At 43.9% G+C, this 15,745-nt stretch overlaps 1 long non-coding RNA gene across 2 annotated transcripts; it reads left to right on the top strand.

Moving 5' to 3' along the window:
- Positions 1 to 773: 773 nt before the first annotated feature.
- LOC141407139 (uncharacterized) lies at positions 774 to 8,381 on the top strand. Of its 2 annotated transcripts, none has more exons than XR_012414534.1 (2): positions 774 to 1,058; positions 7,343 to 8,381. It is a non-coding gene; the product is annotated as an uncharacterized lncRNA (long non-coding RNA). The 2 variants fall into 2 exon arrangements; XR_012414535.1 differs by lacking the exon at positions 774 to 1,058 and adding an exon at positions 6,255 to 6,349.
- Positions 8,382 to 15,745: the final 7,364 nt, after the last annotated feature.

Below are 15,745 nucleotides of genomic sequence, written 5' to 3'. Positions count from 1 at the left end.
CAACAGTTATTGGACTCTGTTGAGCACTAAAAGCCAAAGAGGGACTCACATAGTTCGAGTGTACAAGGTGCTTATGAGGGCAAAATTCACCTAACAGCTAAATGGCCGAGACCAAGGAATGGTGAAGTAGTCGGGCTTTCCCTGAGAGTTAGGACTGCAGCAGGATGAGGGGAGGCTTGAATTATTTTGTTTGAAAGCACTGCTTGAACTTTTCTGAGGGCTGTGGGGCCACGTTTACCTGAGGACCTTCTGGGACCTTCTGTGAGGAAAGGGATTAAAGAGATTAAAGCCCTAACACCTCTTCCCCGATATTCAACGTTACTGAAATCCACTGAGGTGAACTAAAGATGAGTGGGAAACCACAGCCACACCCAGGGACAAGAAAGGCAAGGAAGCCCCGGAAACAAGATCACCGTGAAGGAAGAACGTGACAGGACTAAAAAGAGAACAGCAGAGGAGCCTGTGCCCTAATGCAGGGGTTCCCAGCCCCAGCCCACAGACTGGTACCCGGTGTGTGGCCTGTTAAGAACTGGACCCCACAGCAGGAGGTGAAGGGCAGGCGGATGGGCATTACTGCCTAAGCTCTGCCTCCTATCAGATCAGTGCTGGCACTAGATTCTCATAGGAGCACGAACCCCATTGTGAACTGCGCATGCGAGGAATCTAGGTTGCACAGTCCTTATGAGAATCTAACTAATGCATGATGATATGAGGTGGAACAATTTCATGCGGAAACCACCCCTCCCACTCACACCCCACTCCCCCATCCGGGCAATGTGTCTTCATGACTGTCAATGACTCTACGATGGTATCACTGGGAGTCTGGCCTGTATCCGTGGGAAGTCCTCCTGACTGCAAGGAGCACCCAAGTGCGCAGAGGGCCAGGCTGGGTGGGCATCCTCCTTTCCTTCTGAAGAACTATGAGCATCATTGAGGACCAGAAGCAGAGCTTGAGCCACACCACCTCCAGGAAGCCCTCTTAGCTATGCAAGGAGAGAATCTCTCCAGACCCTTGGATTTTAGCTGCTTCTGGCATCCATGGGAGCACCTGACAGCTGGTAAGAGTTAAAAAGTCCCTGCCTCAAGGGGCACCCCTAACAGAAGGGCTGGTTTTCCTGCTGGCTTGGATGGGAGTGGGCTTGAGAGTTGTATATTTGGAGGCCAACTGGGTGGCTGGTATTTCTATTCCCAAAACACAAATAGTTTAGACATGAAACTCATTCACAGAGGAAGAGAGGGTGGCCATGGAATGGTTCTGTGGCCAGACATGCCTGAGTTTGAATTCTGTTTCTTCTACTTTCTAACAGCTGTGTGTCCTTGAGCAAATGGCTTCTACCCTGTCAGCTCCAGTTTCCTCATCTGTTATCCTCCTCAAATGGGGATAATAACAATCCCTACATCATAGAGCTGTTAAGAGAATTAAATGAGATAATGCATGTAAAGTATTTGGCACCTAGTAGGCCTCAATCGATGTTAGATTAAACAAACACGCCAAACCCAAATAGGCACCAGGGCAAGTTGTGTGTAAGCAATGGGGCCCCCTATACTTAGCGAGCACTCAGAGATCCTGCTGAGAAATGATGAGGAGTGATTTCTCACCATAAAGGAGAGAAAAAGGCAAGTAAGTTTGAGGCAGGCCCAAAATAGTCCCAAGAAGAATTCACATGGTGCGTGAATTTAGCCAGGCATCCAGGATTCCTGATTCCAAAACAACTGTGCCGTTTTTGGTGTAATTTTGGACCCTCCCTGATTATTTTCAGTTTTGTACCAGGACAGTTTCTATTTTAGTTTATCTCCACTTGGTTTTTCTCCCCCTCCAATTCTCTCCTGAGGGTTCTATTTCCATTGCTTCTGTACATCTTTTGATTTAAATTCTCATTTGAAAATAATTGCATGTGCTATTATTCATTGAGTGTTCCTGTCAAACGTGCTTGCCCTCCCTAAGACATGGGAACGCGCTTCTCTGAAACATAGCACAGAGGTGTAGCCCAGGCAAGGCCTCTAGGTTGGTGGTGGAAGGGACGTAAAACTTCGTGTGTCAGGGATCTTCCTGACAGACTTTACCAGGCCTGGGTCCAAGATGAAACTGAGAAAAATGAAAAGGGATTTGGCTGACAAAGCAGATGACAGGCGGAGAGAGCCAGTAAAAGGGAATTGGCCAATGGCAAAAGGGGAATTGGCAAGGCTTTGTGAAACCCCTTGGTGGAAAACCATAAACCTCAGCTTGTCCGTCTGGTGCATCAGTCCTCAGAGGCAAATCATTTTTGCCTGTGGAAGGTGCCTGCCAGGAAGCTGCCCCTCAGGGGGCGCCTTTGGAAAAGTGGATCGTGTCTGGCTGCGTGCCCAACCCTAAGTGCATGGGGATGAGAAGAAAATGCTCACAATGAGATCTCTGAGGGCTGGGAGATGGGGAGCGCTCCAGCGGCTGACACTCGTGAGTCACAGAACGATGGGAAAAAGAAGTTGAGAAACAGAGGAAGAGGACGCGGGACGGGAGGAGGTGGGAAGCCGCTTTGTTTCTGCAGTCCGGGACTGTCAGGGCCTGCCTGTCTCCCTCTGACGGGTCCCACTTGCAATTACTCATCGACGCTTTCGAAACTCAAGCCTGTCTTCTTCCAGGTGAAGAACCCACTTGTCTGGGTCTCCCAAATGAGCACTTACATTGTGAAAACTCTCTTTCAGAAACCGTGTCTGTGTGTGTGTGTGCGTGACCTTGACAGGCTGAGCTGCTGCCTGGGGCACCGGGCTGAGCTCTGGGGATTGGGGGTTGGCAAGGGCGTGGCCTCCTCTTCCCTCTTCTGTGCCCTCCTAATGTCTGCTTTCTCTTGTCTGAGTGCTGTGTCTTTTGTCTCCAGGCCATCCAGATTTCTTCACTGGCTTCCTCCCACTCAAGTCTGGTTTTCCAGGGAGGGCCAGTTGATGACCCGTATTTTCACCATTTCCTCTACCAAGATTTGCCAGACATATATTTCCCTTTCATAGAGAATTGGCAGAAAAAAGTTTGTTAGAAAAATTCCTGAGGTGTTTAGTTATCATAATTGAGGGTGATAGCCTCTATCAGAGGACAATGCCCTAACCTGGAGGCTCCCTAACCTTTTCTTATGTCTGCACACAGAAAAGCCCCACGCCTGTAATCCCAGCACTTTGGGAGGCCAAGGCAGGCAGATCACTTGAGGTCAGGAGTTCAAGACCAGCCTGAGCAACATGGTGAAATCTCATCTGTACTAAAAATATAAAAATTAGCCAGGCGTGATGGCACATGCATGTAATCCCAGCTACTTGGGTGGCTGAGGCATGAGAACTGTTTGAACCCGGGAGGTGGAGGTTGCAGGGAGCCGAGATCGTGCCATTGTAATCCAGCCTGGGCAACAGAGGAAGACGCTGTCTCTAAATAAATAAATAAATAAATAAATAAATAAATAAATAAATAAAATAAGCAGCATTTTACCACACACTGTGACAAATCAAAGTGAGAGACAATGAGGCCTAGCCCCCCCACCACCCCACCTGGACCCCCAAGCCACACCGCAGAGGGCTGAAGGGATCCATATCTCCCAGCATCTCTAATCCTGGCATGCACATTGACTGAGAAGCTCTGTCTTAACCCAGTGGGGCTTTTGTTTTGTTTTCTGTTTGTTTGTTTGTTTGTTTTTAGTAGAGACAGGGTTTCACTATGTTGGCCATGCTGGTCAATTCCTGGCCTCAAGTGATCTGCCTGCCCGGGCCTCCCAAAGTGCGGGGATTGCAGGTGTGAGCCCCTGCTCTCAGCCCCTGTGGTTTTTAAAATGTGCTTTAATGAGCCCTGGTAGTTTGCCCTTGTGCCTCAGAGGAAGTGGCCAGCTGGGCCAATAGGTCGCCTATTTCAGCTATAGCATCTCTGCTTTTATCTATTTATTAGATCACTGAAAGAAAGAATGTTGTGGCTTAAAGGAGTTAGAAAATTACTATCTTAAATCCAGCAAATAAAATCTTTAATGGCATAAGCTCACACAACCATGACAGGGTGGTGACGGATGTATTCTGAGGACAGAGAGGTTTTCTGATGCTCTTCCACCGTATCATTCAGGAAACAGAGTCAACTACAGACAGACCTATGTCGGTCCTGTCAATAGTCTGTGCACATCCTGCCTCACAGGCCATAGGGGTTTTGTTTATTTAAAATGTCTGATCCTTGGACAAGGCATAGTAGCTGATGCCTATAATCCCAGAACTTTGGGAGGCTGGGACAGGACAATTGTTTGATCCCAGCAGTTCAACATGAGTCTGGGCAACATAGCAAGACCCAGTCTCTTAAAACAAACAAACAAAAAAAAAGTTCAATCCTTGAAAAATGATTATAAGTATAATCAGGTAAGTAAATACCAGAGACCGCTAAAGTCTTAGGCCACTGAAACACAAACACAATCACCATCCTTGCCTTTGCTACCTTTCCTATTGTAATTGATTTATTTCTGCTATTTTTCAGAGACCATACATCTGGGAAATCAAAGCTGCTGAAAGAAAGCCTAACAAAACTAAGCACTGAGATATTTCACAAGATTGAGGCATTGGTTTATTTACTATTATTATTATGTTATTGTGTTGCTATTATTACGTATGTTTCTACCCCACTTTGCTTCACAAAAGGCTTATAATGGGAAAGACTCATTGAATAGTGTTCCATAGAAGAGGTTTAATCTCGAAGTTCAGGTTATTTGGTATTTGCTGGGTGACACCATTTCAAAACTATCAAGGTTTAATGTGAAATTAATTTAAGATTTCAGTTATCTGGTTTTCATTTTAAACCTTGTATTAAAATAAAGTATCAATCAGAGTTACAGATTTGAGTGTGCATGTGTGTGCATGTATGCATGTTTAATTTCCATTCCACATTGTTCCATAAAGGATGTGAGGCCACAAGTACTATAATGTTGCAAGTTAGTGAGAATGCCTAAACTACTAGTAAAGGCTTATCTTTCAGTAGGGATTCACCAGTTGTTGTCTGCCATTTTTTCCGTTGATGAATAGAATTTTGGTAATATGCATTTTTAATGTAATTTCAACTTTTATTTTAGATCCAGGGGGTACACGTGCAGGTTTGTTAGCCGGGTATATTGCATGATGCTAATGTTTGGGGTATGACTGATCCCATCACCCAGGTACTGAGCAAAATGCCCAACAGTTTTTCAACCCTTGCCCCCCTCCTTCCTCATTCTAATAGTCTCCATTTTCTATTGTTGCCATCTTTAGTCTATGAATACCCAATACTTAGCTCCCACTTGTAAGTGAGAACATGCAGTATTTGGCTTTTTGCTCCTGCGTTGATAACACATTTGAAATATGCTTCTTCACCCTTAGATGTTTCACTACTAGAGTTTTATTGCCTTTCAGCAGCAACAGAGGAGAGTGGAGATACAGACTTAGATAGAGGAGCAGACTCACTTCTGTGGTTCTTGCCTCAAATTTTCTTTTGAAGGTTCTGAAAGCTCCGAATAGTTATCTGATTTATTCTAGGTACACTTGGGCCAGTGAAATTCTAGGCTTTGAAACAGAAAGTTTTGGAAAGAGCTCAATGAAGCTTTATTTCTTGTACGATAAATCCATCTCAGCAAAGAGATCCGGCCCTTACATGGAACCCAGCATCTACTGAGGCAAGCAAGATTCACGATCCTGAAGACAGAGCAGGAAGTCAGCTCATTAAGCCTGTTATCTTGCTTCTGACTCTGTCTTGCTCTCTGCAGTCTTCACTGTCTCAAGTGCTATATTGTCTGCGTGGTATTTCATTTTAAAATCCTTCCATTTGCTGCTGATTGGTTGGTTTAATAGAAAAATAAATAAATAAAATGTTTCAGTTGAGACATTGTGATGTAGTTGTATATACAAGTTAACTGTAATCTATTCTCCAAGAGGGGAGGATAGAATTTAAAATACCTTGTTTGGGGGATCCAGCAGTTAACTACTGCTGGAGTTGGTTAACTCGGATGAAGTACCCTAGCCAGAGTCAACATCTTCTAAGATGGTCCACCTAGCATTTAAATATAATTAACTACATCTATGCCAGGAGGCTTATTAACATAACAGATATTTAAAATAGTTTCTAATTGGTGAGGTGAGTAGAAATCAAACCAGATGGTTGGTTAGGGATGTTACAGAGGAAACTCTGCCCTTACCTGAATGAAGCATAAGCATTGGCAAGCCCAGCTTTCTGAATACAAATGGTGCAAGCTTGCAATCTAGACCCCCAAGTTGGTTCCATGTCCTCCACTTCACAGAGAACCCTGTACAAAGCTGGACACACCTGCCATCAGAATATGCTTGCCCTAAATTCAACTAAGCCTTTTATGGGGAATGTTGAACAGAAGACTCAAAGGTAAAAGAGGGCCCAAGGATAAAGACTGGGACTTTCCTAGCTACATGCCATGTTTAAGACTGTTTTTGAGACTCTTTGTGAATAAATGTCTAGGTATGGTCAGAATATTTTCTGAAACCTCTTTTCATTATAATATGACTCCTGGTAGCCAGGTTGTGAAGGAAGGAATATATTGATTCCCCCAACGCTCCCTCACTTCTGATGGTTGGAGGCTATTAATATTTACCAGAAAAAGTGTTATATTTGCCAACATGATTGGCTTGGGTAGATTGCTATGCCATGCAAATTTCAAATTCATGTTTTAAAATGTAGAAAAAGAGTTACTTGCAAATATAGAGAATTAAGCTAAAGATGGTTAGCTTAAGGTTGTGGGGTTTTTCTTTGAATTTTGGGACTCCGATTGCATTCTGTAAATGTCCCTTAATGAAGGAACTGTTGGTGGGCCTTATACTTGTCCCTGAACACCCTTTAACTGTGACTTCTAGGATAATTTCTGAACCCTTTTAAATTCTGGGAACCTGAGAGTTGCCTGCCTAAGCAGTAGTTGTGCTCCTTCGGTGGCATCTTCTTGTAAAACATTGGATTCTAAACTGGTTGCAGTGGAAACCCAGAGCCACTGAGGGAAGAGTGGAAGCCAGATAGAGTGTCTCATCCTTCTGTGCTGGCTGGGACAGGCAATCTCTGCCCAGGGGTCGGGGAGAGGAACCCGGATTCATAGCTGCAGGATTTTGTTTGAGATTTCATGCCTATCAAGTTCATCCTCAAAGAACCCAATGCCATTCTGATTTATTATTATTATTTGAATGAGAGTCAACCACTGACTAATTGTGTCTGGGATATGTCAGGCCGAAGCCTGCCTTAGGGCAAGAGGTTGGACAAGATAATTGGAACTGTGAGGAGGAATTGAGAGACTTCCTGTGGAAGCATTAGAGTAGAAGAACGCAACACAAAAATCTGGCATCAATAATGGTCTTTCTTTTTTTCTCCTCTCAGGACGGTTTGGAAAGTTGGGATCCTTGAAGGACCTGGTGGCCTAGCAGATGAGCACCCTGCCTGTGGCTGCAGGGCAATGCCACAGAGAATCCCTAGGGGGCAGTACTCAGGCACAGGTCTCAGTGAGATTCTCAGAGGCAGAGCTGTGCAGGCATCCAGGGAACACCATCTCCTGTTTCTCACATAAAGATTACTGCACAGGCAAAGATAAGGAATATTTTCCTAACAGTAAGAAGATTTTGAATCCAAGAAAGCAACAAACCAGAGCAGACTCATTTGAAACCTGAACAGAGTGATGTGGCCAAAGGAATCCAAGACAGGTTTCACCAGGTTCCTATTGTGAACACGCTGGATGTTTATATAAGAATCCCAGTGTGCAGCAATCATAACTAGATAATAATTATGCTTAAGATTTGGTCCTTATTCCATATGTGGATTCAGTCCTTTTCTGTCATTTTGTCATTTTCATGGAATCTGGATTTACGGAACCATCCAATGTTTATTACAGAGAATGACCATCCATAAGCCTCTCCATGCTTATGGAAGTGACAGTTCTGGGGCCGCTGGCTAAATATGCCTTCCAGGTGTTTATTTTTGGGTCTACATCGTGCTCCTCACTCATCAATTTAACTCTATCCAGAGAATTCCTCTATGGTCTTCATCTGACTGGGAAGTAAATCATCAGTCACTTCAAATATTTCAAGCTTGGTTTTCTCTGACGTAAGTCAGTTTTCCTGACTACAATTCCTGGAAAATATTGTAGAGCCCTGCAGCATTGCAGTATTTCAACCTTCATTTGAATTGCCTGTGACCCAGATGTGAGCTCGTGCTTCCATAGTCTCAGATGTCTGGGTGAATCCACCAATTCCACACCTGTGAACATCCCTGTCCTTGATTCTTGCTAATTGTCAGGAAACTTACACTCATAATCCCTCCTGCCTCTGGCTCCGGATCCATATGTACTGGCTCTGTACCAGCCTCTCTCAACCCAGGTGTAATACTCAGCCCTTTGTCATTTTATACAAGACAATTCACTCTTTAAGCGTTTCTTGAGTAATACTTTGTACAAGTAATACCTTGGGATGCAGAGTGAGAGTGTGTGGGTGGGTCATGTTATATAGTTCAAGGCTTCCCAAGGTCCTCTAGGCTCTCTGTCCTCTCCCTCTTCCTTCCTTATTTTCCCTGGGAGCTCCATGACCTTCTCCCTCTATCAGACAAATTAGCCCAGTTCCCCTTAGCTCCTACCGCTAAGTTGTCCATCAAGGCCTTCAGCGGAACAAAGTGTGCTCTGTTTGACAAAATCTATGTTCCTTAGAAGATAGTTAGACTATAAATAACATCAAAAGTTCAGGTGCACATATGTTTTAGTTGATGAAATCAAATATAAATCTCTGCCTCCACTGAAAGATAGCACAATATTGTGAGGAGGAACTGAATTAGGAATCAGCCTATTCGAGTTTGAGGCCCAGCAGCATCCTTCACTAGACAGGTGAAAAAGCCAGCAATTCATTTTCAGTCTCAGTTCATCATCTGAAGAGTGAAAATGTTACAAATATTTTGAATCATTATGCTGATTAAAGGAAATAACTTATTCACATGCACTCTGAAACATTAGAGCAGCGTTTCTCAGGACTTTCTTAGTTTTACGATGACTGAGGGTGCTGCTGGCACCTTAGAGGAAGCGCCGGGGATGCCAGGTGTCTGCCAATGTGAAAAAATTTTGTGTAACACAGCACTGCCAAGTTATCAATAATATACCCATTGAGAAATGCTACGTTTGAACACAGTATAAACGAAAGTTTCATTACCTCTGACCTTCCGTCTTTCTTTTACACAAAATGCTGATGAATTTCTACGTGGTGTAGATAATTCTTTTAAACAATTTTCCTCATTCTGGATTATTTTAGCCCAATCTTTGTTCCCAGGTGATAGTATGTCTGTCTTCCAATGATGCTGCCAACATTTTAATTACAATCTTGAGCTTCCTTCTATACAGAGTGCTTCCATTTACAGTATCTTTGATCTCTCAGTTGAAACTACATTTTACCCTCCAGAAAACAAAAAGAAGAAAGACAAATTATGGGATAAGGACTGAGAGAACTTTCCTCATGGTGAAGGCAAGCAGTGTGAGGAAGCAGGTGAGCTAAGTACCCACAGGGCAGCTATTCGGGCCACAGTAGTTTTCCCAAGGCCAGCGTCACCTGGTGTAAACAGTTGTTGGACTTTTAATCAGGCTTCAAATCTCTTTCCCACCCCTCCTCTTCTGATTGCAATAAGCAAGGTAGCCCTAAACAGGGCCCAGGCTTCCAGACTGCAGACTTCTAGGAGCAATACAGTTCTATCCCTATTCTCTGACTCGCCATCTGCCCATGAACCCTTGAGACGGTCCATCATCTGCAGGCCTGACTCCTGATTTGCTCTCCTGGCTATGGTGAAGCACTATGGTCACCCACATACACTCTCCCTTTATCCTCAGGCAAGGACTCAGGGCTGCTACTGCTACCACAGAGGTAGATGGACCCCATGAGGTGGGTTTGGGGGAGGATTAGCAGGTACTGTCCTTGGGCCAAGAGCCAGATGAGCATTTACACTCATCTTACCAACACTACATCCTTAGGGTTTAGAAAGCTGTTTTGAAATGCTTGATACAGTGAGGGTGCTCAGAGATATTTCATCACTTATATAAGAGGGGGAAACCCTGCCTCTATAGGCTTATGGGGGAATGTGATTCAGATGACAGTAGGAGGGCCTGACTGGCTGGGAAGATACGGAATCTGTAAGCCTGTTATACTCTTATTTCCAGTCAACAGGCTGAACCCATAAGTTTTTGTTTTTAGATGATATATCTGATTACTTTGACAATGTCACTTCTCTGAAACTTTCAATGACTCTTTCTGCTGATGGAAAAATTCCAATTTCCTTAGCCTTTCATTGAATCTATCCATAATTTGGGTCTAACCTACTTTTCTAGTCTTCTATTTTGTAACTCCCCTCACAAATCTTACACCCCAGCTCTTCTGAATTAAAAACAAAACAAAACAAACTTTTTCTTCCCTGGAAACAAGTCCTCCAGCTGGTCCTACTATTAGTTAATGAGCAAAATGACCCTGGAAAATCATTAACATCTCGAAATCCCAGCAGCTTAGCTTGTAAAATCCAGTGGCAAGACCTTGGCTGATGAATTTTTCACAAGTTGCCCAGGTGAATATTAACACATCAAACATCTGAACCTAAAACCCTTTTCAACTCTGATTTTCCCACACATTCCCCATGCACTGCAATTCTCTGTCTCCATGTGTTTATTTGTCAAAGTATCTTTTCCTGGAATGCTTCACTTTCTCTCTGGTTAACCCTGTAAGCTCAGGTGCATACACACATGCACTCCTGTGCACATACACACACGCCAAGGACCTTCAAGATCAGCTCCAACACTGCCCGCTACAGATAGTCTTGCCTAAGGTTGGAGCTCATCTTTTGATGCCCACTTTCTTCAAACACCTTTACATAGCACTTATCACGATTAGTCCTTGGTGGATCTTAGCTCACCACCGGTAGACTAGAACTTCTTGAGAGTATTATTCTTGTTCATCTTTCATTTTCCACATTAATCATGAAAGTAGCTTGTGAGAGTTGGTTGAATTGAGTTAAATTAACCTGACATGAATTAATTGAGAGACATCGTGGTGAAGGTGACAAGTTGGAGGCTCTTGGGAGAATTACAGATAAGGGTGGAGGGCTTGTGTCTCCTCACCTATGTCTCTGCCTATTGTGGAACTCCTACCAGGCACATCCCCTATCTATCTTTATCCACATGTGATTGTGGACTCAAAATAAAAAGAAGGATGCAGCTGCTTTTTGTCAAAATTGGACAATTTTATATCTGTAATCTTGCAGCCAGAGCGGTTGAGCCGATATATTTCATGACTCACTCTAGACAGATTAAAGTCTGTCCCTGAGAAATGAGGAGGGGGAACCATTAATCTTTTCTAAAATAAACAGAGAGTTATAACAGCTCTTTAATCTGAAGAGTGGAGATCCTGAGCTGGAACACAGCACCCAAGGGCGCGCCAAATTCCACGATGAGTAAAGAGTGCCCAGATAATAATTGATTGTGGGATCCTCTTCCCTGTGGTCCCTAAGGGGCATTCACAGTGTCACCAGCATTTAAAGAGGCTTTGGCAAAGTAGCTGGCCCAGCTCCATATGAAAGAAAGACTTGTCATCATCTGAACCCTTTGGGTCACTTGCTTTTCTAAGCCTGCATGAAAGCTTTGGGGTGCCTATGCAGTTAGCATTTCGCTCTTGGTGGCCTACCACTGTGTCCCATTCATGCCTCTCCCACCCAGCCACCCCCATCCACAGTTCTTGCTTCTCCCTAGGCATGGCAGAGTTTCTCCTCTGCTTTCACAGTACTCCCTAAACCCTGAAATTTGGCCAATTCTGCCTTCAGGGTCATCAAGCATCACCTTTCTTTTTTTTTCCCCCCCCCCAGGATGGAGTGTCTTGCTCTGTCACCCAGGCTGGAATGCAGTGGAACAATCTCGGCTCACTGCACCCTCCACCTCCCGAACTCAAGCAATTCTCCTGCCTCAGTCTCTTGAGTAGCTGGGATGACAGGTGCCCACCATCACACCCGGCTAATTTTTGTATTTTTAATAAAAGTGGAGTTTCATCATGTTGGCCAGGCTGGTCTCGAACTCCTGACCTCGTGATCCGCCCGCCTCGACCTCCCAAAGTGCTGGGATTACAGGCGTGAGTCACCTTGCCCAGCCAGCATCACCTTTCTTTACTGCCAACAAGGCTCAACAGTATCTCTCCACTGCATCCTGCTCCACCTCCCAGGACGCCGCAACCTGTGGATTCCCTTTCTTTCCTTGGCTTCCAACCTGATTCTCCTTTGCTTCTCTCTCTAACCTTCTCTGATGCCTCTTCCTTGTCTGTCATTTAATTATCAGTATCCCCAAACTTCTTCGTCAAGTCAGCCTCTCTTCTCCCTGTACATTCTCTTTCATGACAATGTCATTTATTCCCGCAGAACCTCAATGACAAAGACTCAAACCTATTACCTGTTCCCAAGCTACAGACTCATTCTTTGAACGGCCTCATAGACATCATTTGGGCATTTTACTGGTATCTCACACTTACCGTTTCCAAATCTAATGGATTATCTGGGATTAACCCCACCTCCAACCCCTCTTCAAATAAGCTCTAGTGCCTATTTTCCTGATTACGTACAGTAGCACACAATTACCCCAGTCACTTTATACTCTTACCCATGGAGCATGTACACCTGTTAGTTTTTCTCCATTCCTGTCTCTGACATGCCACTGTTTACCAAATTCTTAGAGTACAGTCCTATAGATTCTGTGTCTAAATTGTTTCTGGAAAGTATTTTCTCTTGTCCACATTCATGACCATAACTCAGGCTCTTACTATTTTTTGTCTCATAACAGCTTTGATACTGGCTGTGCTGCTTCAAACATTGTTCAGTTTATCACATTCTTGCAGAAGACTTTTTCTAAACCACAGATAGGAACATATCCCACTGCACAAAAGCTTTCAAAGACTGAGTACTCTCCATTGCCTGCTGATTGCATCAGAAAATCTTCAGACCAGAATCTAATGCCTTCCATAATATGACTTCCACCTACTTTTCCAATCTCATTTCCCACCAGAGTCAAGTGTGACTACTCACTGTCCCATGTAAACACACCAACTTTCATGCCTTACTGCCTTTGCACCATTTTCTCATTCTGCACTGCCCCAAATATCCCTTTTTCTGCCACCTAAGTCTTTCTGTGACTAGGACAGAAGGCCAAGGACCAAGGCCATCTCCAAGCTACCTCTATCCTGAAATCTTTCCAACAGTTGGCGAGCACTCTTCCTTTGAGCCCATGCCGTACTTTTCTGTGATTTCCTTCCTTCCTTCCTTTCTTTTTTTTTTTTTTTTTTTTTGACAGAATCTCACTCTGTTGCCCAGACTGGAGTACACTGGTGCAATCTGGGCTTGCTGCAACCTCTGCCTCCCAGGTTCAAGCGATTCTCATGCCTCAGACTCCCAAACAGCTGGAATTACAGTCGTGTGCCACCATGCCCAGCTAATTTTTGTATTTTTAGTAGAGACAGGGTTTTGCCATGTTGGCCAGACTGTTCTCAAACTCCTGACCTCAAGTGATCTTCCCGCCTCAGCCTCCCTAAGTGCTGGGATTAAAAGCGTGAGACACTGTGCCTGGCCCCTTTCTGTGATTTTTTCATTGTAATTTATGTGCTCTTATTTTATTCCCTGCATTAAGTGGGTAGTTATCAACCTTTTTCACCCTTATGAAGGATGACAGTCATATTCTCTATGCATTCTTGTGCCGGGGCCCAGCAAAAAAGCTGTAACTTAATCCTTTTCTATCCCAATCAAAAAGTGTATCAAAAGGCAAGATGGGGATATGCTTAAATCTATTTTATTTACATAAAAGTCACATGCACTGGAAAGGGTTAACTCAGAAGCCCTAGGTTTCTCAAACCCTTCACATTCCAAAAGAAAGCCTCTCTTCAGGACTGACCCTTGGCTTGGGCAAAACCTTTGAGCTCTTGGAATATTCTGCATGATAAGAGTGTTTTTTGTATGCCTGAGGCCTTGGGCCAGGCTGTACCAGTATAACCAGAAAAGTTTATGCTAAAAATGCGATTTTTGATAAATGCCTGTTTTTGCTCTGGGGAGCTAGAGACTGAGTAGCTGAGGTCAGTCACATGGGTGCTGAATGCCTATGTAGCAGAACCCCAGTTAAAAAACCCTAGATACCAAGGCTGGGGAGCTTCCCTGATTGGCAGTACTTCATGTGTGTTTTCACACATCGTTGCTGGGAAATTAAGTATGGCCCCTATATGACTCCACTGGGAGGGGACATCTGGAAGCTTGTTCCTAGTTTCTCCTGGACTTTGCCCGATGTGCCTTGCCCTTCACTGATTTCATCTGTAAACTTTCACTTTAATAAAACATAACAATGAGTATAGCAGTTTCTGAGTCTTGTGAGTCCTTCTAATAAATCATTGAAGCCTGAGGGTGGTCTTGAGGTCCCCCGACACAGCATATCATTCACAAACCTCAAAACTTTAGGTTGTAAATTGCTAGTGACTAACTTCACAACTGATTACAACCCACCACCAAGTGCTAAGACATGGGTTTTCCTTTGCGATGAGGAGGAATATGTCTTTTTTATCTTTTCATCCCCTGCTATGCTTTGTACAGAGACTAGCCCTCAGTAGGTGCTCAGGTAACATTCAATTGCAAACATTAGAATCAAGATCTTGACTAAATATTAGAAAATATCTCTCAGCTGGGTGTGGTGGCTCATGCCCGTAATCCCAACACTTTGGGAGACTAAGGCAGGCAGATCACTTGAAGCTAAGAGTTCAAGATCAGCCTGGCCAACATGGCAAAACTCCATCTCTACTAAAAATGCAGAAAATTAGCCAGGCATGGTGGTGCATGCCTGTAATCCCAGTTACTTCAGAAACGGAGGCACGAGAATCGCTTGAACTAGGGAGGCAGAGGTTTCAGTGAGCTGAGATCATGCCACTGCACTCCAGCCTGAGGGACAGAGTGGGAAAAAAAGAAAGAAAGAAAAAGAAAATACCTCTCAAGTTTAGGTATCATTTACAAGCCCAAGATGCACATGTAAGGCTAAGCTGTGGTAACAAAGAGACTGAAACATACAGTGGCTTAAATCAGCCAAGCATTTGTTGGTTTTTCTCATCAACAAGTCTTGGGGGAATGGTCTAGGTTGGTGGGCAGTTTTTTCTCATGTGGTCATTCAGGAACTCAAGTTCCTTCCTTGTGTGACTCAGTCATCTCTAAGGGCAGAGATCAGCAGACTACAGGCTGCAGGTCAAATCTGTCCTGTCACCTGCTCTTGTAAATGAAGTGTTGTTGGAACACAGGCATACTCACTTGTTTATGTGTTGTCTATGGCTGTTTTGTGGTCCAACAACAGAGTGGAATAATTGTGACAGAGACTCTATGGCCCACAAAGTCTAAAATATTAACTATCTGGCCCATTACATTAAAAGTTTGATAAGCCTACAGGAAAAACAAAGAGGGATGGAAGATATACATCCAATATTTTAAAGCCAAGGCATAAAAGTGACAGGTATCACCTTCACTCATATCTCCGTGGACCAAAGCTAGTCATATGATTTCACATAACTGCAAGAGAGGCTAGACACAGTAGTCTTTACCACAGGAGTCAGTAAACTCTTTCTGTAAAGGGCCAGAGAGTCAATATTTTCAGCTTTGAAGGCTGTGTGGTCTCTGTCACAATTATCTGGCTCTGTCACTGTAGTGTAAAAGCAGCTATAGACAATGTGTAAATAAATGAGTGTCACTGTGATCCAAGAAAAGTGTATTTACAAA

The sequence above is a fragment of the Macaca fascicularis genome, chromosome 6 (assembly GCF_037993035.2).
Source record: "Macaca fascicularis isolate 582-1 chromosome 6, T2T-MFA8v1.1".
NCBI classification, from domain to species: Eukaryota; Metazoa; Chordata; class Mammalia; order Primates; family Cercopithecidae; genus Macaca; species Macaca fascicularis.
Note: the sequence above shows the minus strand (reverse complement) of the source record. Positions and strands in the feature narration are given on the sequence as shown.